Source organism: Pelophylax lessonae (assembly GCF_965119305.1).
Source record: "Pelophylax lessonae genome assembly, chromosome: 3".
In the NCBI taxonomy this organism is placed as follows: Eukaryota; Metazoa; Chordata; class Amphibia; order Anura; family Ranidae; genus Pelophylax; species Pelophylax lessonae.
The window spans coordinates 137,190,965-137,218,256 of NC_138770.1; positions in this window are offsets into that span (position 1 = coordinate 137,190,965).

Below are 27,292 nucleotides of genomic sequence, written 5' to 3' on the forward strand. Positions count from 1 at the left end.
ATAAAACATTGCAGACAAGAGCAGTTAACAAGTGTGGATAAAATAATATTTATTGTTAAACTTCTGGAGTTCTTGTTGACACAAAACAAATTTCAGTTTGATGGAAAGTTTTATTGGCAAGTCCAAGGCACAGTGATGGGCACCAAGTGTGCCCCGGGGGCTACCTACATATATTTGGGAGATTAGAAGTCCTGGTTGTTTGTATGGGGGGGGGGGGGGCTTCATTAGTGCACCTGTCATGGATTCTTTCTTGGTACAGTTACATCGACGAGGTCCCTGTTTTTTTGCACTGAAACTGAGGAGGAAGCCTCCAATTTTGTTTTAAGCCTTGCATGTAATCAATAAGACTTGAAATTTACAAGCAAATGTCATCCGCACCAGGTCATATACCTGGATTTGATAATCCAATTTGGAGAAGACCGTACTGTTAAAATGTACGTTTTCAGGAAGCCTACTGTTGCTAATAGGTTATTACATGGGGATAGCTTTCATCCTGAGACATTAATTCATAATATACCCATCGGTCAATATCTTAGGGCTAATTAAAATTGCTTGGATAGAATTAATTTTGAATGGGAGGCCTTAAGTCTTAGAAATAGATTTCTTAAATGTGGGTATAAAAAAAAATAGTAACGTGTAGCTCAGAGAGCAAAGGAAAGTGACCAGGATGTTCTTATTTATAGCCCAGGTAAGCTTGTACTTGATACTCAACAATCCATCAGATTGAATCTCCAGTACAAAAATCCTGTAACCAGTGTGAAGAAAATGTTTGCCACACATTGGCATTTATTAGTAAATGATAAATCAGTAAATACATTTGTAGCCTCGAGTCCACAGTTTGTTATTAACAAAGCACATTCCTTGGGATACCTTTTGATATATAAAAGGTCTTGGGAGCTTTTTTGATATACACTGCATTCTATGCAGTAAAGTAAAATAACCTTCTGCCTTTACAACCACTTTAATAATATATTTTTAAAAATACCCCAAAAATATAATTTGGGCATATAAATGGGCAGCATACAAAAAAATATTTTATTACTATTCCATATATTTTCGCTAAATTATTATTTTTCTACTTACATGGAATATAGGGACCCTAGAAGTGTAGGTTTTAAAACATATGTAAGCTCTGTATGGTTAAAAAAGGTGTAAATATTTTAGATTACTAGATATTAAAGGAAAACTTCAGCCACAAATAACAGTATAAAATAAATAGCCCATTAAAGAATAAAAGAACAAAACCACCTTTTGTTGCAATATATTCAGCTTCAATCCAAAAAGTCTGAGAGTTCACATACATAGAAACCAGCCAGCCTTGCAACAACTTACCTAGAGTTCTGGTAACAGAAAATCTGGCACATAACAGCACAGAAACACTTAGGAAAAGTATGTGTGCATGCATATCATTTATTCATCTGTTATTTTCATGCTAAGAAAGTTCTTTACCCACAAGTTGGACATATACTTTAAAAATGGGCAAAAAGAATATCATAAGTAAAGATCATATCATTAACCAGCCTTTAGTTCCTAACAACAGATCACTGAAAGCAGCATATTTACTCTTCTCTGCTGTATAGTGGACATCGATTTTTCCATTCTGCTGCAATTTCTCTTCTTTTAATATCCTGATTAATTTCTGGTTCTCTAAGAAGGAGATTGAGATTGATCCTTTACATTTTATTACTGTCTATGTACTCATAAAATATGTGAAGTCCGCCTATCCTTCACTGCAGGGTCTCCATATTTAACCAGGACAGCTATAGTGTGCTTTGTGTAAAGCAGACCTGTCAAAAAGTGGACAATTTATTATTCTTTTGTTTAATATCACTAGGCTTATCAATAACAGATTATGCTATTTGTCAAGAGAGTTAAAAGTGTAGAATCAGTACCATAGTGAGCAAAACAAAAATGGCAACCACTCCAATCAATTTAAAAATAATTTTTTAAAGTAAGATTCACATGGAAGGGGTTTCTCAAAAAAAAAAAAAAAAAAAAAAACACAATAGTTAGCCAAGCCAGCAAAAAAAAAGAAAAAGAAAAAAATGAATGGGCTGCCTCCAGACATAACAGCTGTCAATGTACTGTATTTATTGGTATATGCAGTATACGTTCGAAGATGGAGGATCTCAAAGATTCAGGTTGGGACTGTATGTAACTACAATCACTGGTTTTAATGCAAATTGGTAAATCAGCGTAAATATGTTTTTGTTCTTTTTGCTGGCTAGGTGGTAAGAGTGCTGGAAAATTATTTAATTATGTTTGTTCAGTACAGTAGCAATCTATGTTTCAGTTGAGAGGCCTATCATTTGTGTAATGCGGCCAAGTGTCAAGCTCTATGGGGGAGATTTACTAAAACTGGGGCACTCAGAATCTGGTGCAGCTATGCACGGTAGCCAATCAGCTTTTAACTTCAGCTTGTTCAATTAATGTTTGACAATAAATCCTGGAAGCTGATCTGTTTCTATACAGAGCTGCACCAGATTTTGCACCATGTAATTTTAGTAAATATCTCCACAACCCTTCACTTGGAAAACCTTGTATTGATGTTGGGCAGAGTGGTATCTGCTAGATCTAGTTCTAGATCCTGTCCCTGGGGTGGGAGGAAGCAGTGTAGGGGAATGTGTTCCGGCAAGGAAATGATGGGGGGTTATTTTTTGAACACTGCTGACCGGAGGGCATTTATTGCTGCTATTGATATTAATGAAGGGTCGTTTATAACTCCTGATACTAACACCAAAAACATTTATTTTTATTTTTTTTTTTTATTTTTCGTAATAAATCTAAATTTACCTTTTGTAACATGTTACATGTCACAGCCATATCCAGGGTGTAACATGTAACATGTTACTGATGCACCAGCATGCACCCCCCCCCCCCCCCCGATCCCTCATTTTGACAGCCAGCAGGGGATCTTCCCACCCTTCCATGTCATTCATGCAAAGTGTTCTGTGAATGTGAAAATGACAAGTACAGACAGCCTTTGCTGCTGTCCGCTTGTGGTTCCAGGCACCAGGGCACTGTTTAGAGCTCTAGGTAGTTCATTGAATCTTCCTGTGTGAGTGTAACTGTTTTCTCATAAAAGGTATTAGCAAACAGCTTACACAGACTGTCTGCAATAACCCTGCATTGCACACATGATCTGCTGATCATGGGTGCAATGCTTTGCAGGCTCATAGTGAAAAAAATAAAAAAATAAATGCACATTTTCCTACCTGCAAAAAAATGTGCATTTTTAATTACAAATGTAAACTTATCCATTAAGTCCCGTTTACCGTTGTCCTTAACAACAATAATAACCTCTGTCATTTCACCAATGTCAGTTAACAGAGGCATCAAAGATACGTGAATTATAGGGTTATTATTGTTGTCACTGTCACTTACAGCATAAGGGGGACTGGGTATTATTGCTGCTTCTGCAGTTAAATGGCCCTTCTCAGAAACCCTTGTAAAGGAGCAGTACACAAGTTTGCAGAAGAGCCCCAAATAGTGGAGCTTTCTTGAATGGTGTTACGCTCCTCTGTCCCACAACTGCATTAAACCAAATAAGGTATCCAAGTAAGCCACTTAAATAAATGTGTTATTGTTGAAGTGAACCCAGGTTTTATTGACCACGGTTAAAAAAAAACACACACACACACACACACACACACACACACACACACACACACACACACACACACACACACACACACTGAAAACACAGACCAATAAATAGAAAAAAAGTTAGTCTTCTAAAATTCAAATTCTCATTGGCTGACCTGAGAGGTGAAATAAGCACGATTCGAAGGGAAATCCTCCATCTTCCAGAAGCCAATAAATGATCCCACCTATTCATGCCAGTTTAATAGTTACTAGGGCTTTAATTGCTTTAATCTGTAAAAATGAATAAATACATCACATAATACTCCTAATGAAGAGAGGTCTGCAAAATCTATCAATGCTGTTCAGAGTGCATAATTAATAAACTGTACCGCTTCTCTGATTTTTATTACAATACACATGGCCATCACCTGATATATTTGAATTGCTAAACAAAAATAATTGATTTAGATGTGGATACAAATGTGGCCCTTTTAGGTTGACCACCACTGTTCAAGATAAATGTATAGATATAGATGAAGAATAATCTTTCGGATACTCTAATCTCTCTCACGATTTATACCATGCAGGTGAGGATGGATAGCAAACACCCCCTCACTCCCTCTAGATCTCCAAATAATAAAATCAAAGCTCTTGGTCATGATGTCTATTGGAAAGAAAAAACTCTTAATGCAATTTCATGGACAAGCAATGATGTGTGATGTAATGTTCCTATAATGTTAATTGTAATCCCTAAATTATCTTTATCTTTGTTTTAGTAATAATTAAATCCAAGGAAGCTATAAGCTCCGAATGAAATTTCAACCAATTTAACTAAAATAATAAACTAAATAAAAAAATGTCATCAATCTCAGGCTGGACAAGAACTAGGCAGGGAGAGAACTAGTGATATTTATGCTTATTAAAAATGCTAAATTCTTTCTGATATTCGCTATTACCTTTAGGTTTGCAATGGGGAGCTGGAAACAGTGATAGCTTCATGGTGCTCTCTGCATTTTTGGATACATTTATAAAATGCAGGCCATGGTCTGGAGCCTCTGGTTTTTAACGGGTTGTGCTCGGCGTACCGCTTTTTGCTTTTCCTTCCATTAAAATGAGTTGAGTTATGCTGCTTCAAAGTCCCAAAACAAATGAAAAGCTAAGCAATACTGTTCTTTATTATTTGCTTTTTTTTTTTTTTAAGCAGTGACACTGGACCCCCTTGCAATAAAAAATATTAATTTAAAATAGAGAAAACGGAAAATTGATATCAAATACTTACCGTAATTTTCCTTTCCTGATGGACTCCATGGCAGCATACGTTCGGGTAGGCTCCGCCTCCTCTCCTACCTCATAGGACCCCACTCCCATAAATCTTTGCTCCCTTTCAGCATCAGTGTTCTGTAACTAGCCTACTCAGGAATTGGGAGGGGACTCCTGCTGCCATGGAGTCCATCAGGAAAGGAAAATTACGGTAAGTATTTGATATCAATTTTCCGTTTTCCTGACAGACTCCATGGCAGCATACGTTCGGGAAATAACTCGCTATACACTCCCGGGTGGGAAGATGCTGAACAAAGAAAACTTTAATTGGCACTGTCAACTGACAAAACTTGAATGCCGAAGTTAACTGAAGATAAAGCAGCAGGTTCAACACAGTAATGTGTAAGGAAGGTATTCACAGATGACCAAGCGGCTGCTTTGCAGATCACATCAGGCGCGACATGTTTAGAAACTGCCCAGGATGTAGCAATGCTTCTGGTAGAATGAGCCGTAATCGCCTCTGGAGGAGCCAAGCCTTTTGCTCTATATGCCCATTGTATAGCCTGGACAATCCAAGCAGCCACCGCTCTTGAAGATGCACGTGTACCTTTCTTATTCCCATGGAGAAGAACAAACAGGAAATCCGATTGCCGGAAGGAGGATGTGGCCTCTAAGTATTGACTCAGAGTGTCTCCCACATCTAAAGGATGGACTAAGGATTCTTCATTTGTTCTGAAGGTAGGCAAAACTATCTCAGAATTTTCGTGGAAGACAGATGTAACTTTAGGGTTTGACCCCAACATAGGGATTAGGACCACCCTGTCCTGAAAAAAGGTCAGAAAAGGCTCTTTGCAGCCCAAATTGTGTATCTCTGAGACCCTCTTGGCAGAGGTGATAGCCACCAGAAATACCGTCTTCAACGTAAGCTCCCTGATGGACATGGAAGCAACCTCTTTCGAAGCAAAGAAGTCCAGGACCAACGGAAGATCCCATTTCGGGAATCTAGGTTTCCTCTGAGGCCTGAGCCTGACTGCGCCCTTAAAAAACTGTTGGATCAGTTGATGTCTTGCCCACTGAATTCCGGTGAAAGCTGAGATGGCAGAAACTTGCACCCGGAGAGAAGAGACTGAGAGGGACAGATCTAAACCAGACTGTAGGAAACTCAATACTTGCTGAATGGTAGGTGCCCCTGCTGGACCCAAACCCTGGGCTTGATGACTCAGAAACCTTGCCCAGATTTTCTCATACACTCTGTTGGTGCTAGCCCTCCTTGAGCTCATAAGAGTGGGAATCACCTCTTCTGGACATCCGAGGGCCTCCAGCCTCTCCCTCTCAACAACCAGACCTTGAGGTGTAGACGCGCAGGGTTCGGATGTAGAGTAGGCCCCTGCGATAGAAGGTCTGGCCTGAGAGGCAGAGGGATCGGGTCCCTGAAGCTGAGAAGGGACAGCAGAGGAAACCAAGGCCTGTTGGGCCAGAAGGGAACTATCGCTATGACCTCTACTTCCTCCATCTTCAGTCTCCGAAGGAATTGGAGTACTATTGGCACCGGTGGAAAGGCATAGGCAACTTGGAAGTTCCATCTGTCCGTGAGGGCATCCACCCCGAAGGCTCGAGGATCCCTGAACCTCGTGTAATACTTCTGAAGTTTTTTGTTGTGTGGACTCGCAAAAAGATCCACCTCCGGTGAAACTCCTAGAGACAGAACCCAATTGAACACCTCCTGATGGAGGGACCATTCGTTGTTGTCCAACTGGAATCTGGACAGGAAGTCTGCTTGCGTATTCAATACCCCCGGGACAAAGACCGCAGAGAGGTTGGCCAGGTGTTGCTGGGCCCAAGACATAATTGGATCTGTCTCCTGGAGTAGAGACATGCTGCGGGTTCCACCTTGCCTCTTGACGTATGCCACTGCCGTGGTGTTGTCCATCCTGAGTAACACTGAGGCCCCTTGAGTCAGATGGTGAAAAGCCTGGAGGGCTTTGAAGGCGGCTCGTAGCTCTAGGATGTTGGACACCACTCCGTGACTGGCGAAATTCCACCTGCCCTGTGCCACTTCTGACCGGCAGTGAGCTCCCCAGCCGGTACTGCTGGCGTCGGAGGTTATCGTCACCCACGAAATTGGAGCAATTGAGTGGCAGTTGGTTAGATTTGCACGGCGTAGCCACCAAGGAAGACACCCCTTCATGAATGGTGTTAGATAAATAATCTGTGACAGGTTCTCTGTCGTCCACTGGTGGAGAAACCCCTTCTGAAAGGGTCTCAGCCTCCACAGAGCCCACTTCACCATGGGTGAGGTAGCCACCAGAGTCCCTACCACCTTTAGACACTGACGAGCAGTGAGCTGGGAGGCAGCGAGGGCGAGAGCCACCCTGCTCTGGACCACTGGAATTTTCCCTTCTGGTAGAGATATGGTGCAATTCACCGTATTGAACAGTGCTCCGAGAAAGACCAGGGACTGCGTGGGCACCAGATGGCTCTTCTCCAGATTGAGAATCCATCCGAACTCTTGAAGAGTACGAATCACCTGCTCCAGATGTAGCAGTAGCTGGGACCTGTCCTGGGACAGAAGAAGGAGATCGTCCAGGTAATGATGTAACCTGATACCTCTGGTTCTGATGAGAGCCACGATTGCCAATAGCGTCTTGGAGAAGGTGCGAGGCGAAGTCGAGAGCCCAAAGGGAAGACATGTAAATTGCATGTGGACATGATTGACAGCAAATCGGAGAAACTGATGATATTCTTTTGCCACAGGAACGTGGAAGTACGCATCTTTTAGGTCTATTGATGCCAACCAATCTCCTGGGAGAACCGAGTGCTGTATTGTAATTAGGGACTCCATCTTGAATCTCTCTCGACGTATAGATCTGTTGAGATAAGTTAGATCTATTACCGGTCGCCAAGTGCCGTTCTTTTTCTGGACAAGAAAAAGAGGCGAATATACTCCTTGACCCCTTTCCTTTTCGGGAACTAGTACGACAGCTCGTTGATCCAGTAGGGTATCTACATAACTGAGAAGAACCTTCTTCTTTTCTGCTGCAGGAGGAAGGGAAGTTGCGATGAACCTGGGTTTGGGAACGTTGTTGAACGTCCAAGAGTGCCCTTGCGACACAACATTCAGAACCCAGGGATCCTGGATCGAGGCCGCCCAGACGTTCCGAAATTGGAGCAACCTGGCCCCTACCGGAACAGACTGGACGGGACCAACCTCAAAAGGATTTGGTGGCCTCCCGGTCACCGGACGAAGAGCCCTTGGGGCCTTTCTGAAAGGAGGACTGTCTTGACTTCCAGCTTCTCCCATAGGATTTACCTGGTTTGTAGCTGCGCGCTTCCCTAGAACGATTAGCGTTTTGCCTCCTTGGGAAAGAGCATTTCTGATTGCTTGGGCGTTTGTCCTGAGGAAGAAACCCAGATTTTCCACCCGTGGCCCGGGTTATGGCTGCATCTAGTTTATTCCCAAAGAGGGAAGAACCCTCAAAGGGAATCCTACACCAAGCCTGTTTAGAGGCAGCGTCGGCAACCCAGGGCCGAAGCCAAAGGGCACGTTTGGCCGTAACAGAGGCCAGCATAACCCGGGCCAAAAGGCGAATAGTATCTAAGGAAGCCTCCCCCAAGAAGCCCGCGACCATCTTCAGCTCCTGTATAGGAGAACTTTGGAGCACTTCCTCCGACACTCCTCCAAGAGTATCTTCAAGGGCATTAACCCAAACCTCCATAGCCTTGGAAATTGTAGCCAAAGCCATTGCTGGCTTACAGGCCATGCCGGCCGATAGGTATGCTCGCTTAAGATCAGCGTCAATCCTCCGATCCAAAGGATCTCTAAATGATGCTGTATCCTCCATTGGGAGAGTGACGTGTTTCGCCAGACGCATCACTGCTGCATCCACACTAGGAGATGACTCCAAGTATTTCACCTTTTCCTGTTTAAAAGGATAGAGCTTCGCTACTTTAGTGGTCATGGAATTCTTCCTTTCCACTTTGCTCCATTCTTCCGACATTATGTCTCCCAGTTCCTCTAGAAATGGGAAATTTAAACGCTCTTTGCATAACTGCTTGAAATATTTCTTCTGCTTAGGAGAAGAGACAGCAGGATCCTCCCAGTCAAGGGCCTCTCTCACCGCTTTAACTAACGGAGACACGAGGGCAAATTCAAATCCAGTACCGGAGTCATCCGAATCGGAATCGGACTCAGACGGGAGGATAGATGTATGGCTGGGTTGGGAGGACTCAAACGGATCCTGAACCGACAAATCTCTGTCAGGAGAGCGTGACGGACCTGCAGAAGTGCTTGGCTTATGCAAATCAGCAAGAGAGTCCTTTAAAACTCTGCGTACCACCTCCTCAATATGTTTGTCCGTTTTTTCCCTTTCACCCGTAGCTTGGGTATAACAGGGTTTGCACAAAGAGGAACCATCTGGTATCAGGGTACGGCAACCCCAGCATTTTTTCCCCTGCGGGCGTTCTGAGCTGCCATGGTGCGAGGAGGAATGATGCTCATGTCCCCTGCTGTGGGAGGAGCTGCGCTTAGACTTAGATGAGGAGCGCTGGTGTTGCGTATTTGCATGACTGTCCTCGCTGCGTGTGCGGGGCTGTTGATCAGACCTAAGAGAGCTGAGACAGACATATACAACAAGCCATAAGGAAGATGAAAGAAAAACAGACATTTAAAGCTGATAAAACCAGCACATACCTAGAAAGAGCAGGCTGGCCACTAGGGGGCGGCGATGAGTCCATTGCTCCAGTAAACACAATGGTGCACTATTCAGAGATAGGAATCCTGATAGGAAGAGGACATAACATCAGACCCATCTACCCAGAAGCAAAACTCCCAGAGGATGGAACCTTCTTACCTTGACTACAGGACCAGAGTCTGGGGGAGGCTACCGGAATGCCGACCTTCCCGCCAGCTCCGGTCTAATTCTGAGTTTAAATAGACCGCCAGGCCGTAACACGCCGTATTGCGCAACCGCGCGTGACGTCAGACCGCACCACTGCGCATGCGCGGCGACTCCGATACTCGGAGCGTACCGCGCATGCCCAGAAGCGCCAAACAACCCGGAAGTAGCGGCAAAGACCGTGGCGGCGGCCAAGAAGCACCATAAGTAAGTACTAAGCCACAGAACTAACGAAACCTGAGCAATAACTGACAGAAAAACACCCTAGACACGAGCATAGACAAAATAAAAGGCACTAAAAACGAAGATAAGCATAAAAATGAGGAAAAGAAATGGTCCCATATAAGGGCTTACCACCCTCCGATAGCATAACCGAGTCCAGGAGACGCAACACCGGCTTGTGCCTTCAGGCAATAAAGGGCCACCCGCAGCAGCAGGGCTCTCTCGGCCAAACCACATAGCTCCAGCTAAGGGTCTCTTCCATTGCCCCTCCATACCCCGCTAAGAGCCAGGGCTTATCGGAGACTCCAAAACTCAGTCTGCCACCGATATACAGGACCAGATAGTAGGAACATCAGACATATGTATGAGGAGGACGAAAAAAGAACACTGATGCTGAAAGGGAGCAAAGATTTATGGGAGTGGGGTCCTATGAGGTAGGAGAGGAGGCGGAGCCTACCCGAACGTATGCTGCCATGGAGTCTGTCAGGAAAAACATTATAGAAGATATACAAGACAAAAAGTAACAACTAAAGAGGAACAGTGATTTTTTTTTTCATTTTTAAATCTTCTCCAGTGTTTTCTATTTTCTCCAGTTAAAGCTGTAATACTTTTGTACTCTCCTTTTGTAGTGCTCTGTCACTCCCAGGACCTTTATCCCTCACTTTTCTTATCTCAGCTGAACTGCAACCTGCTTGATGTACTGTATTACTGCAATGTATGTCTTCAATCTAATCAGAAACCCTACATTGTAAATTGCTACCATGACTGCTCAACCATAGCTGCACTCATAGGGTTTTTTGGCTATGTAATTTACAGGAAAATGTCAATCAAAGCACAAAATCTGGAAATAATTAATGTAAGTGAAACTGTATTTACCTGTATTTGCGTTTTTTTTTTTTTTAATACGATTCTTTTTTGTACTATTTTAACATTCTTGGGCCTGGGAAAACTGGACAAACAAATGGCAAAGTTCAGACTGAAATGGATTAAACTCTTTCTCCATCCAAGATATATGTTATTCTATTCGGCGTGACTTGAAATTGACATAACTCTACCTCACAGCACAGCTTCGGTGGGTGACCTTATTTTCCTCCTAAAGGGGATAACTCAATTTTTGTAGAAAAAATATAGCATATACAATTGCTACACAAACCCTGATTTGCTCAATGTTATTAAAAATTACCTTTCCTTTTCAGCTGCTGTAATTTTTTTTGTAAAACTCCATGCAATATGGCAACCTAGAGGTGTCCAGTATACAGTTGATGTACAGTGATTGGCTTTTCCTGGAAGTCTGCACTAAGATACAATTCAAATTTTAGACATCCCCTGCAATAGGAATTTTAGTTTTGGTGAGCTACTCTACAAGGACTGAATACTCCCAAAAGGATGCACTGCAATGTTCCTCAATAGAACCCTGAAAGCGAACCAGCTGATTATTATGAACCAGACCTTCCCATGCAGATTCAGTTTTCAAAGAACATGATGAAACAAACACAGATCAAACTTTAAGGCCCCGTTCACACTGGGGCGATCCGACTTGGGGGGGCGACCTCCGAGGTCGCGGTGCGATCAGCGCGCCGTGACCTCGGAGCGGCCGGCACGGACTTCATAACATTGAAGTCTATGACGGTCGCTCCGGGTCGCCCCAAAGAAGCTCCGGACCCTTTTTCTAAGTGGGAGCGACTTGTGTCGCTCCTATTAGAACGGGTCCGCAGCTTCCCTATGGAAGGTGACCTACGGCGACCTGTGAGGCGACCAGGTCGCCTCACAGGTCGCCTTAGTGTGAACGGGGACTAATACAGAAAAGAAAAAATCTGCTACAAAATTTGTTAAAATACCTACAATGTACATTGATCACACAGAGGGGATTATTTTTTCCCAACAAAAGTAGAATTACTCCCTAAGCTATTTTATCGGTTTTGCAGGGATGAGTAGATAAAGAATAGTAGAAGTTCTGAAATATCTGCCTTACCTCAAGGAGTCTTCTGGCTCTTTCCTTTTTCATTCATGTAACCTAAAAACTAAGGTCCTCCTAATCAGAGATCTTGTTATCTAATTGTCTCATTCTGCAGACATTATCAGAGTTTAGACAAGCCGATTACCTTGTTCAGCAGAAATCAAATAATCATGTGCCCAGGCTTTTGGTCACATGACCTGCACAGGGTGGGCTTGGAGTATTATTATTTAATTTTTTTTCAGGAAAGGTAATTCAGCCCTACTATTACTTTACTACTTATCAAAGCAGCACACTCTTTTAAAGGATAACTAATCCCAATAGCAAAACTGTAGTCCCTAGATGTGGTGGCTGCTAAAATGAAGCAAATACAGAAAATACCTATTGATCTTGTAAAAAATGCAGTGTCCTTGTCATTTCCTGTGACTTGAATCAAATAATATCTTTCTTCCTAACTTTTGTAATCTACAGATTACTCCTAGGATCATCCCTAGGTAATGGAGATGAAGAGATATGGACATGTGTGTAGCCTATATCAAGAGAGCAGCCTAGGGTGACAGCCAAGGCTCCTTCCATAGATGCAGTGGAGAAGTGATGTAGCCATCCAGGCACAGGAAGGGTGTTATTTGCAGGATTGCCAAAAGAAATAAGGCAAAATAAGTTTAAAAAAAAAAAATCAAGCCACCACACCACAGACTAGTAAACTGCACTACTTTTTGGTTTTAGGTGTGGATATACTTATATAATTCTTACATAGGGATTATTTAAAATGTTTACATATATAAATATATATGTCATATATATGTCATACATATATATAATCATTGATTATATATTTATGGTGATAATATCATATTTCAGGAAAACGTGTACATTTTTTCAAGCACTGTTTGCTCCCCCAACATGTGACTTTACCTAGGATGGGATGATGTCAATTGGTCTGCTGCAGGCATAAGGAAGCATTTCCTCAGCCCCATATAGACTACATAATTGTAATTTTTTTTAGTAATCCAAAAAGTGAGAGATTGCAGCAGGGGCTGTGCTGTGTCACATATTTTTGAACACAGCCAAGAACTGCACAAACACCATCATTTACATGTTTGGGTCCTCTCTGAGTCAGCTTCATCATCTAAGAATCATCCTAGCTATGAATGATGTCTGAAAAAAGATGGGTCAATCCTTCTGGAAAGAAACACATTGTCTCATTGTCAGGGGGAATATTGTAATATCTATGAGAAGCAAAAAATACCTGGACATGTTACACTTACACATTATGCAATTAAAGGATACGTTCATACCATGTTACATGTGTGTAGCGCACCCCCTAAGGAGCCGCAAGTAGATTGAGATTCCCCACCCTTCACAGCCAGACACACCGAATTTTCACAGTCACACCAGTGTCAGAGAATACTTGGACTTTGTGACTTTGTTTTATTGAGGGTAATAAACTTGGATAGGGATGGGAGTTTATGGGATGTCCACTTGACTTCAAACAAATTTCAGGAATAATTCTTCCTATATAAAGTCTCTATATACTGCTCCTCTTCTTCCTCAAGTACACTCTTGCTTGCAGAAACTCAGCTATGTCACCCTGTTGTGGTTTTGTAGTAAAGGCCCATTACAGGTGGGGATTTGCAGCCCCTATACTTGGAGAACAGATAGGGTGACACAGCTCACACATTTCCAGCAGTTCCTCTCTGTGATCGCTGCTCCCAGCACCACCTCTTAAGGCCCTGTCAGCCCTCCTGGCTGCAGCAGCCCCTTTCACTAGCCCTCCAGGCTAACTTCTCCCACAGTCCTCCAGACTGACACTCTCTCCACAGTCTTCCTGACTGACACTCACTAGCTCACCCAGCTGACTTTCAGGAGATCTCCCATACATGCTGACCTGCTCCTGCTGTCCTCAGTACATGCTGACCTGCTCCTGCTGTCCTCTCACTTTCTCCCGTGCCTCCAGGCATGGATTCCTCCATTTGTTGTAGTGTGTCCCTCCAGCATCCGAGCCACAGATCTGAAGTCACCCACCCCAGACTAGGGGGGGGGGGGCCTCAAGGACCACAACAGCCTCCTCAGCACTCCATCTCCATCTTCCACCTGACTGCCCCTGCTGGCATGACTGATGCCTATTTATGAGGTGGTCTACCCCCTGCCAGCCCATTTTCTGGGGATTGGTCAGGGCCCTCATAATATGCCAAACAGCCCCTCCTAGTCTCCACCCACTACATCTGGAACCTTTTTCAAGTTTCCAGAAAACAGGGGGAGGCACCAGAAAAGCTGTCTGCTGAGTCATCCAGAGTCCCCGAGTCACTCAATTCTGACCCAGATTCAGCCCAGGTGTGGCTCTCAGCCAAACCAATTTACCTAAACTAACAGCTAGGGATGGGTGAACGGTTTGACCTGAGCATGAGTTCGGGTCAAACATTCGCCTGTTCGGCCATTTGCCAAACACCCGAATATGCAAGAGTGTTAGAGTGTTCGCTGGGGGTTCGCCTGCACAGTGCTTTCTGTGCCCTGATTGAGCAAAGCTTTGCCCAATAAGGGTGCAGTGTAAGCTGGTTGTTAAATAGCAGGGCAAGGAAGCCAGCCGCAGTGTAGATTAACAACCGATGAGTCACCAGCTGTCAATGGGTATGGGTATCGGGTAAATCATACCCCTACCCTTTCACCAAAAAAAAAAGTGTTCAAAGTAATAAACACAAGAGACAGTTTTTGACAAATCCTTTATTTAAAAATAAAAATAAATAGTGTCCCTCAATGTAAATTCATCATCAATCATGCCGCTCGCCAGACCCGGTGCTTTGGGGTGGGGGGGGGGGAGCATTCAAACAACACAGGAAAAGCCGCTCATGCGAGGCAAAGGCATCCAGGGGCTGGTCGGATCTGCCGTCCAGTGATCAGATATCCAAAGAGAAAAAGTGACCGCACTCAAAGGTAGATAAACTTGAAGTGTTTATTCCCAATCGTAGAAAACAACGGTGCATCGAGCAAAGCACCCACTCTCCCCATGTTGAGGGCATGGGGTAGCCTGGTATGGTTCAGGAGGGGAGGGGGGCGCTAACTCGCCCCCCCCCTTTCCTGACTGGCCAGGCTGCATGCCCAGATAAGGGCCTGGTATGGATCTTGGGTGGACCCTTTATTTTTTTTAATAGCCGTGTGCTGGCATTTGTAACTGCGAGTCATTTTAAATGGGATTCGACTTTTTTTTCTTTACAAATATCCTTTTTGCTGTAGCATGTTTTATGCATGCTACAGATGCGTCATATTACAGGCACATTAGGGGGCCCCCAGGCACTATATTTTAAGGGATTTTTAATTTTTATTGTTGTACTTTAAGCATAAGCATAATTAAAATCACTGCTCCCGAAAACAACTATTGTTTTCATTTATTTTGTTATTTCATTTTTTTATTCATACATGTACCCCAGGGCAGTACCCAGACCTCCATACTCCTTTTATGGCCAATTACTTGCATATAAGCCTTCAAAATGGGCACGTTTGAATTTTCCTGTTTGGCTCCCATAAACTTAAATGGGGTTCACCGTTCAGGTTAGAACATTTTCTCTGTTCAGTAATTCTGCTGTGAACTGAACAAGGGGGTGTTTATCCCATCCCTACTAACAGCTAACTATATACACTACCACACTAGCTAGAGGGTTCTATACTTGTTTCCAGGCTGTAACATATAACATGTAAGTAAATGAGCAGCCCCCGCTGCTCCAACGTATCCCATACTCATTCACATAGGGAGGGGCTGGGTTCTGGGTGCCCCCTTGTTAAAGGGGACTTTTAGATTTCGATAAACCCCCTGCTGGCAGACCCCCACAACCACCACCCAAGGTTGTGGGGAAGAGGCCCTTGTCCCCATGGGGACAAGGTGCTTTAGGGTGGGGGCAGAGCATCTCCTGCCCCAAAGCAACCCCCCATGTTGAGGGCATATGGCCTGGTATGGTTCAGGAGGGGGGTGCCCTTGCTCACCCCCCCTTACTGGCCTGCCAGGCTGCATGTTCGGAAAAGAGTCTGGTACGGATTTTGGGGGGACCCCACTCCGTGTTTTTTTCATTTTGGCGAGGGGTTTCCCATAAAATCCATACCAGACCAAAAGGCATAGATTGAAGGGGGGAACCCCACTCCATTTTTTTTGGGATGGGGTTCTTCTTAAAATCCATACCCAAAGACACAGCAACCAAAAAATTAAATGTGTATACAGCAATAAATATAATGTATTGCTGCTGAACACTGCACTACACTATACTCACACTACAATGTAATCACACTACACTATATTCACACCACACTGTACTCAGACTACACTATAATCACACTACACTGACACTCTACACTCCTCACAATAACAATTACTAGCTATAACTGAGCCCTGCTCTATCTATCTCCAAGATCACACTGCAAAAGGTTCCAGGGAAGGAACCTTTTATTGTTTGGGGTAGGACTATGGGCACTGAGCCATGATTGGGCAAAGTCATCATGACTTTTACCAAACAGGGCTCTGACAGTGCTCTTGTGCCCTTATTATGCAAAGCTTTGTACCTGACCAGCAGTCGGGTGCATTACTTCAGCCAATCAGGGACCTAGAATGCACTGTGCAGCACGCAGTGCATTGTGGGCAATCGGCTGGGGAACATCCTGGCGAGCAACCCGCAAATTAGAGTGTTCGTTGAACGAGGGAACAGGCGATGTTCAGGTCAAACTTTTGCTTGGTCCGAACTGTTCACCCAACTCTAATAGAAATATATCAGACACTTCCCTTCCACAGAATGGCAAAAGAGCACTTTCCTTGGAGGGGGCTATGATATAGCTTGTTCACACTGGGATTCCTAAATGTCCGTCCAGATAGCTGGCTTTCAGTGAGAGACCATACCAGGAAGCTGAGAAAGGAGACATCCTGTAGGATAAACATTCGCTCCTTGTTGGGTACCCAAGGTATACAGGCTCTGTCCCTATCTCATTCCCACACTGCGAGCTCACCAAATTACACAAACACTCTTATTGATATTATTCTGTGTCAAGATGGCCACCCAAATCTCTGGGGAATTTGTTATCCAATAAGATATGTTGTCCTCCCTAAAATGGCTGCCTGGAGCCCAATGCAGGGAATGATTAGGCCTCAATGGTCTCTTGATAGCCTGAAAAAACAGCATAGTGCCCCCTTTAGGATGGAGGACATACTGCAGCCTCCACTTGACTACAGACATAGCATCTGTTTTATATATTTTTATATATTATGTAGTACATAGTTTGGGGACAGCTGACTTCTATGAAAACAATTGAAATCTGTACCCCTACAGGAACTTCATTAAAATGTAAATTAGAGACCTCTATTCTTGCATTATTTATTAAACAAAGCTGGTAGTGGCTTAGCTATACCAGAAGTGAATTTTAAAAAAGTATGCTCATCTCTAACGGCCATTATGTGAGTACACAACCGGAGCCAAGAGATAAAGCTCTGATCCAGTAATGTTATGTACTTGCACAAAACAGAAAGGGAAAACAATTAATTGCATCTTCTGCTTTATTTTTACTTGCATATGCTTTCCTCTATAATTCTTTCTGCAGCTTGTACAATTTAGAAGCACTTGCAATCTCACAGACAATTTACACTTTATGCTGTGGCCATAAATACCCGCACAACATAAATGCATTTTCTCTTCCAGCCCAGGACGCTGTGTCATCTCATTTATAATTGCTGGATTACTGTACTGGCATTTAATATCAGGCAGGATATGATTTTTATGATATTTATGTTGTGGGGAAACAATGCATTAATTTGTTGATATGAAGCTAATATATGCTCCCGGTGTAAATGTTGGTGCATCCTGTATCGTGGCAATTTAAAAATAATAAAAGTGAACATATTTCCATGACGGGTCAATAAATATGGCTTTATGCTTCCTTTTTGTATAATAATGAGGTATGTCTTGTGTGACAAAACCATACAAAGAGTTCCATCTGGATCTTGCTGTACTGTGCTAGGCAAAATAGTCACTGTCTTTCATACACTGAAATGTTAAAAACTCATTTGAAGTGTAGTTACCTTTGGATAGAGTAAAGAATGCTTAAGACACCTCAGAAGATGAAAGGCAAACCCTATAAGAAAGAGGATAGTCGAGACATTTAGACATTTGTCACCAGAACAGGTGTTCCCATTAACCACTTAAGCCCCGGAAGATTTTACCCCCATTCCGACCAGGGGGTATTTTGCGATTCGGCACTTAACGGACAATTGCGCGGTCGTGCGACGCTGTACCTAAACAAATTTGGCGTCCTTTTTTTCCCACAAACAGAGCTTTCTTTTGGTGGTATTTGATCACCTGTGCAATTTTTTGATCACGCGCTATAAACAAAAAAAGAGCGTCAATTTTGCAAAAATAGCAATATTTTTCACATTTTTTTATATGAAATTCCCCCCCCCAAAAATGTAAAAATCAAAATTTTTTAACATTTTTGGCCAATTTGTTTTATGCTACCTATGTTTGGTAAAAAAAAATTCGCAAAAAGCGTATTTTGATTGGTTTGCGCAAAAATTATCGCGTTTACTAACAAAGAGAAAGATTTTTGTCATTTTTGTTGTTTTTTTCTTTAACGCTTAATGGCGGCGATCTGTGATTTTTTTTGCGGTACTGCGACATTGAGGCGGACAGATCGGACCCTTGACTGACATTTTTGACACTTTTGGGGTTACCAGTGACATTTCTACAGTAATCAGTGCTATACATATGCACTGTTACTGTAAAAATACACTGGTAGTGAAGAAGTTAACTTTATTTGGGAGGGAGGGGCTGTGTGTGTCCCTAGGGGCGTGCTTTCTACTGTGATTGGCTGTGGCTTGAGCTGTAAGGACACTGATCAACGGATCTACATAGTAGATCCGTGTGATCAGTGTTTTTACACCGAGGAGAATGACAGGTGGCTTGTTTACACAAGCCGCCTGACTTTCTCCCTCTCCCCCGCCGATCGCTGAATGACCGGCGGACATCGGGTCCGCCGGTCACACGCGCGGGGGGGTCCGTGACCACGCGGGAGCGGGAGCGCGCCTCCGGGGGCGCGCGCTCGCTCCCTAGACCCTCACAAGCTAGTGACGTAGCCCTACGTCACTTTGCCTGTGAGGGGCTGACTGCCGACGTAGATCGGCGTTAGGCAGTCGGCAAGTGGTTAAAGGTGGCTCTTCACTTCCCATTAAAACTAAAAATGTCAGATTTCGCTTCACTTTCTGTCCAAAGAGACAATGGTCACCAGAAAAAAAAAAAAGAGAAGGTGAATCTCCCAAGTAGGAACACAGCAAGTTCTAACCCATCAACTCTAAATAATGGAGAAAAAAAAAAAAATTTTGGCTTTACATAACTTTAAAACCCAACTTCAGGTAACAGATAAATCAGTTAGGGCTCATGCACACTTGCAGCCGGGGGTAGAAAAGCAGTTGGCAGGAGTTATACATATACTAAGGCTTTGCTTCATGACCATGGCAAGGAATATACCCCCTGTTGACTTAAGGCCCGTACACACGATAAGAAAATCTGAAGGGAAATTTCGTCCGACGACTGATCTGCCGATTTTCGGATTGTTAGTATGGTGCTTCCGACAGCCGACTCCGACTTTTCGTCCGAAAAAATCCTGATGTGCAGGCTATATAATTTTTGTCGTCCGTCAACACAATGTCAGATTTTCGTGCAGTCAGTACAGAATTCGTCAGACAAAAATTTAAAATCTGAACACGCATGATCGGAAGCAAATAACGACCCGGAAGAATTTTGTGTCCGAAAAATAGCCATTGTATCAAGAAAGAACTTTCGTCTCGCGGCAGGCAAATTATTATTTGAAATTCGGTGCCCATGCTCATCTTGGTTAATGTGAGAAGAAGGAAGCTGCTGCTCATAATTGTATACTTTTTAATTAAAGAGGCATGTGTTCTGTTATGATGATAATGATTTGGCTATTCTGCATGTTGCATGTTGTTTTTTTATAACGTTAACTCTACACCATTATCAATGGATTATGAATGGAAAATATGAATGAATGTCCCTTTATTAATTTTTTAATTAATGTATAATACATATATTGCTGCCTACTCCCAAGATGCTCGGTTTTTTAAAATAAAGATAGGCAAGTAGTTTAGTAACCATTTTTTTACTATTAAAATAAATGTATACAAAAATAAACATAGAGATCCTCTCATTTTTAAAAATATAACTTAAAACAAAAGTGCATTCCGTGCTCAAATAACTTAGAAACAAATAATAATCTGGAACAGAAAAAACACATTTTATAAATGGGAATAGGTATAGTCATGTGACCATAGGGGTAGGTGGGGATCGGGTGCATATTGCCACTGACTGCCATGTGGCTGTGGTGGCTGTGGTGGAGGTGGAGGGGGTGGCTGGTAGTTGGACAGGTGTGTGTGTCCGTGGATTTCTCCTCGGACACCTTTATTCAGCACCTGCAGTAAGAGGACCTCAGCCATTTGTCGTTGGTCCTCTGTCATCAGCCGTAATTTATTGGCTGTAAGAAACCCAAATGAATCAGCCTCATCTGGCTTTCTTTGCAGGGCCATAGAGGCCTGGCTTAGGAAGGAAGCAGTGGCCTCCTCCAAGTTTTTTCTTTTTTTTCTTCTCTTTTCAGGAGGCTGTGTTCTTACTGACTGCTCAGATGACGCCTGGCTTCCACTCGGCTCCTCCACATTGACACTTTCCTGTGTAGGAAATGAGTACATTATTATAATGTTATAGTGTATATAAAATGTCATGTTTGTTTGATTATTTTCTCTAAATAACAGACTTTACATTAAGGATAAATTATTGCCTTGATAATAATTGTTTAGCATCATTATATTTATTGCAGACGATATATTGTTAAATGCTATACCTGTGTCAAGGTTGGCTCCTCTACATCTTCCTCCTGGGTTTCAGCACATAAGCCCTCTGCCGCAGTGGAAGGGAGAGTAGAGAGGGATGGCCTGGGTTCTGGCTGTTCTGTACGGAAGTGCAGGCTCTCGAAGTACCAGAGCCTTGGTACATATATATCATCAGCAGCAGCTCCTGACCTTTCCGAATCGCGTATTTTGTTCAGCTCCCTTTTAAAGGTGCTGCGCAGATTGGAGATTTTTATTCTGACATAATTAATGTCAGCATTGGGGCAAAATGTTTTGCATAAATCTGCCAATTTTTGCAGAGCAGCATTTCTAATTTGTTTATTAGAGTAATCTTTACTCTTCACCCTCCACAAACACGGCATCTGTCTGTATTCCTCAATAAATTGAGGTAAGAAATCCGGTGACATAAATTTCTCAACCATGATGCCTGCAAGACACAACACAACACAAAACATAGTGAATGAACATGTTTTTTTTCCCCATAAGATAGGCCCAATATAAGCTGTATAGGCCACAAAACACCCGTGCTCTAATCTAAAGTTGTACCTTTGTTTGCTGAGATGATTCGTGGTTCGCTGATCGATCGTGCTCCTGTGACAGATCTGTCCAATGGCGAATCGTCGAACGAATGATCTGGCGGCCTTTAAATACTGCGCATGCGTAAACTCTGCCTCCAGTGGCGCGCTGACGCAGGGGCGTGTATGTGCTGAATATTAAGCTGCATGCGACACACAGACACGTGAGTCGGCGGAAGATTCGTGGAGGAGATGGCAGATGGCCGCAGTCGTTGGGCTCAGAAAAAAACAAAAGCCACACCTATGAGCGAAGGTGAGATGGTTGAGATGGTGGCCATATTGGAGAAAAACGATTATGATGGCAAGCTGGAGAATTATGAAAGGCCCAACTCCAGAAAAGACAGAATTCTTGAGAAGGGCATTTCATCTCTCAAAAATATTTATGGTGTGGATCGATCGAAGGACCAAATCAGAAAAAGATGGTCAGATCTGAAACATCAGGAACAAGACCAGCTAGGTCACATCCATCATATCCTGAAAAAAAGTAAGCAATAGTTGTGTTTAAGCAATATGTATTGTGTATATTTGGTGTATGTTCTTTAGAAATGTATAGATACCAATGTCTATGAAAACTTTACTTAATAATTAAAATTGTCATGTATGTATTTTATTGATATATTTATTAGTTATTTGTATATTAAATGAAAAAACATGAATCCATAATAAACTATATATGCATATTATTGCTAAGAATTTTTGATAATAACTCATATTTGCTCCATATTGTATTATTCACCTTAAAATAGGAAAAAAAAGAAAAATGAAAATAAAACAAAAACAACATAAGAGGAGAAGGGAATCTAACATGCCTGTTCCATCCACATTGGAAGAAAACAATGAAGACATGGTCCCTGATGCAATAACACATTCCAAAAAAAAAGGTAATTGTTTCTTTTGCTCACCAAATCATTAATGTCCCTACTTTTTAGGAGGTAACCATGTACATGTCAGAATATTTTATGTGAAAACAGCTGTCAAGCAGTGCACCATGTCATAGCTAAATTCCCCCCTGTCGATTTTCTGACATGCCACATTTTTATTATGTAGAAAATGATCAACCAAAAGACAGTGTGAACACTATGGAGGAAAGCAATGTGGCAAGCAGTCCAGAGTGCAGCATGGTGAAGTCAAGTGTTGAGCAAATCAGCTTACCACCACAGCAACATCAAGGTTGGTAGCCACATAATGTTAAGAAATGGGAGCCAAAAAAAGATGTGAGTTTGGGATGATTCTTTAACCTTCTATTGTTGCATTTCAGACAAAATGGACATTCCAGATGTCCCCGAAGTTCCCTCATTTGAGCCATGGGATCTGTCACCTACAGCCGCCTCAGATCTGAAATTATTTGCTCTAAGATCCCCTGCCATGACTGGGAGTGTCCAAAAAATAACCAAACAGAAACAAGTGTTGTTGAGCCTGTTTTGTGCCCAAGTAAGTATTATTGTAATGTTGGTTATAGTGTATTTTTATTTTTGTGTATTTGATTTAATGCTTAAAAGGAACTACCTGTTTGCTACATTAACAAGGTGTGAAGCCATACAGTGCTAATGTACATAGTATAAAGTGCATTACCATGGGGGAGGAAGAGGTGTAGTGAGTGAGCTGTTTGTGTCAACAGGTGGAATTGTTTGAGCCACAGACACCAGTGCAAAGAGAATGTAATGTGTGTACTTTCATAGTAGTATATGTGTCATAAGGGCAAGCAGGCTACACACAACAATGCACAGGGTAGGTACTAACTATTATTTGGTTTTATGATAACTTGACCCCAAATGTTTAGAGATTATGACCTCAGCTAGTTGCTTGTCATTGACTTACTAATTATATTTTTTTATTAACAGGTCATGTTATTCCTAGTTGTACTATTGCCAGGATGACTGTTGATGTGTTGCAGTGTTGCTCCGGACTCGAACAAATAAAGGAGGCTGCTACAGCTTTACAATGCAAAATGCGTGACTTTGTTGACCTGCTAGCAAAATTTTAAGGTTACTTGGATTTTTGTTTTTTTGTTATTTGGGATATTTTTGTTTTTCTCAATGTTATCTCAACATTTTATGGCCTATATTTTGGCCACTAACTGTTCATGTGCAAGAGGTGTCCCAAAGTCTTTTACAGTTTTATACAGTTTTATACAGGGCTCCTCTGCATATGAGTAATTTTTACAAGTACTAAATAAGAAGAGTTGAAGAACTGTTTTTCATAATATTTTTTAAGATGTATACTGAACAAAGTTCCCTAAAATTCTAAGCAATCTAGATGTTCTCACCCAAGAGAATCTGGTGTTTAAGCACTTTACAACACCCTAACCCTTACCCTTAACCTAACCCTTACCCTAATACTAATCCTAACCCTTACCCTTACCCTAACCCTAACCCTAACCCTTACCCTAATCCTAACCCTTACCCTAACCCTAACCCTAACCCTTACCCTAACCCTTACCCTTACCCTAACCCTAACCCTTACCCTAACCCTTACCCTTACCCTAACCCTAACCCTTACCCTAACCCTTACCCTAACCCTAAATCTAACCCTAATCCTAACCCTTACCCTAACCCTTACCCTTACCCTAACCCTTACACTAACCCTAACCCTTACCCTAATCCTAACCCTTACCCTTACCCTAACCCTAACCCTAACCGTTACCCTAACCCTTACCCTTACCCTAACCCTTACCCTAACCCTTACCCTAATCATAACCCTTACCCTAACCCTAACCCTAACTCTTACCCTAACCATTACCCTAACCCTTACCCTTACCCTAACCCTCTGAATGTGTGTTAATAATTATGTTTATGTTATAATTAATGTTTTCAGTCAACAATGTGTGTTCTAATATTTCTTTGCCTAATATCTGTCATCTTCAAAAGATGACTAATTGAATTAATCAAAATTTCTCTATGTACATGTTGTGCACTAAAGAAAATTGTAGCTTGCCCAGTGGCATCGGGAAGGGGGGGGCTAGAGGATATGGATTGTGGGGTGTTTGGGGAGGAGTTAGGACTTTTGCTATTCTGGGGAAGGGGATCATCACCTCTCCCAAAACACACCCCAATACATATCCTCTTCACGCCACAAAACACACCACCTTTAACCACTTGCCTACTGTGCACTTAAACACCCTTCCCATCCAGGCCAATTTTCAGCTTTCAGCGCTGTCACACTTTGACTGACAATTGCGCGGTCATGCTACACTGTACCCATATGAAATTTTTATCATTTTTTTCACACAAATAGAGCTTTCTTTTGGTGGTATGTAATCATCTCTGGGTTTTTTATTTTTTACAAAAAAAAAAGAATAAAGACAGAAAATGTTGAAAAAAAAAAGTTTTTCTTATTTTCTGCGAGTAAATTTTGAAAATAAATTTTTCTCCTTCACTGATGTGCGCTGATGAGGCGGCACTGATGGGCACTGATAGGCTGCACTGATGGGCACTGATGAGGTGGCACTTATGGGCACTGATGAGCTGGCACTTATGGGCACTGATGAGGAGGTACTAATATGCCGCACTGATGAGCACTGATAGGCGGCATTGATAGGCGGCATTGATAGGCGGCATTGATAGGCGGCACTGATAGGCGGCACTGATAGGCGGCACTGATAGGCGGCACTGATGAGCACTGATAGGCGGCACTGCTGGGCACTGAGAGGTGGCACTGCTAGGCACTGAGAGGTGGCACTGAGAGGTGGCACTGCTGGGCACTGAGAGGTGGCACTGACGGGCAGCACTGATGGGCACTGAGAGGCGGCACTGATGGGCACTGGCGTGTGGCACTGATGGACACTGACGGGTGGCACTGATGAGCACTGATGGGCGGCACTGATGAGCACTGATGGGCAGCACCATCAGTGCCCACACTCAGTGCCCATAGTGCTGCCAGTCAGTGCTCATCAGTGCCTAGATGAGCAGGCACTGATGGGCACTGACTGGCAGCACTATGGGCACTGATTGTGGGCATTGATGGGGGACACTGATGGCGGGCACTGTGGGCACTGTTGGGGGCAATTTGTGTATGTTTTTTTACCTTTTAGTAATCAGGGCACTGGTGATCACTACCTGCTTTAACATCTTGGACCCCACATGAGCATTCATTCCACACAGGGGGCTTGAAGACTGGCCCCATTCACTTGAATAGGTCACACTTGCCAGGCGGTACACCTAGGTGACAGTGTGTATAATTCCTGCAGTTCAGCTGCAACATGTGTACACTTCTGGCCAACGCAGTTAGAGAGGTTTCAAGCGGGGGGGGGGGGTTGGGTTGAAAGAGATGGGGCGGGGGTAGTGAGCAAATATGGCGTTTAAATTCCACACATAGTGCACATTTGGTATACACCTCTGGCCAGTCGCCATATTTGGGGGAATGGTAGTGGTCAGGCTCGTGGGGGGGGGGGGGGGGGCAGGTCTAAAGCTGTGAAAGGTGGCCAAAAATGTATGATGGCTGTCCTGTTCACGTAGTTTGGGGTAATTAAAACAGTTTAGTCTGTGTGTATAATTATCAGCCTGCCAGAATGAGTGTTCCTTCTAGACCAGTGGCCATCTAACAAGTGATATTCACTAGTACACATATCCAGGTTCTATTTAAGGACTAGCACTCATAGGATTCGATATGTCAGTGTTATAGTTACTAGCACTCAGTGTACTGAGATCTGTGTAATATATAGTGAATCGCAGCTTTGTTTGTTCATTTCCTTTTAGATTACCTATATATAACACTTATATCTCTACACTGAGCGAGTTTCACATAACACTGACATCTCCTTACATTGGTGGGCAGTGAGAAGGATGTCATAAATTAACACAACATAACAGATGGAGCTAAGTTGTTATTACACTAATGGTTGACGAAAAAAACACAAACAATGTATGGGGACCTTCTAGCCAATGACCACCAATGTAAGGAGACATTGGGTGGACCTTGGGTGGGACCTACTTTACAATGTGAGAGGGCTTACCTAATTTACCTGGGGGGCTGAAGGCCCTGGTGTTTTGCCACCCTAGCAACGCCCCAGAGTTTGGCAATTTCATATTTAGCATATTACATTGTATTAAAAAAATATTCATCAAGATACTTGACATATGTACCCAAATGCACACGTTTCTTCTAAAATTTGGATTTTCTTTAGTGAAACATGTGGTGCTTAAAAATAAATAAGATATAGTGACCTCGTGGATCAGTTAAGGTCTAATTTGACTACTGGAGCAAGTGGTAAACCAAACACACATGTTAAAAATATAATTTTAACAGCAGGGGAGAGACAACAGTAGATAAACACACTGATCAATGTATTAACCCTCAAAGAGGACAACATGATTGGTTTTGTACAATGCCAGATTGATGGAGCTGAGAAAAAGGCTAATCCTATTCGACATAATCCTAAAGGCATTCTCCACCACTCTTCTGGCACGGCTTCAAAAGATGTTCCCCAAGAGCAAAGGCATCATCAGCAACAAAAACAAAATTGAGACCCTTAATTGTTTGGTCACTGGATGGCAAGTTGAGAGTGCCATTTTGTAGCCGCCGAGCAAACTCGGTTTGGTCAATGACATCCCCCATCAGAATTGCGGCCATTCTTTCCAATGTCCAAAAAAATAAACTCATAATTAGCATTGACAATTGCAAGCATTATAATGCTAAAAAAACCTTTATAATTAAAATAATATGATCCCGAATTAGGTGGTGGGACGATGAGGACGTGCTTGCCATCAATAGCACCCCCACAATTCAGAAAATCCCACTGCTCCTGGAATTGGCCAGCAACTTCCTGCACTGCTCTGCGTTGGTCGGAAACTGTAGGAAAAAATAATTATAGCAATTAGTGCATGTGCACATCATATTATTACACACACATTTGGCACAGAAATGCTTATGAAACATTAAGATAAGAACAACATGAAGGGAATCTTTAGCATTTTTGGGTTTG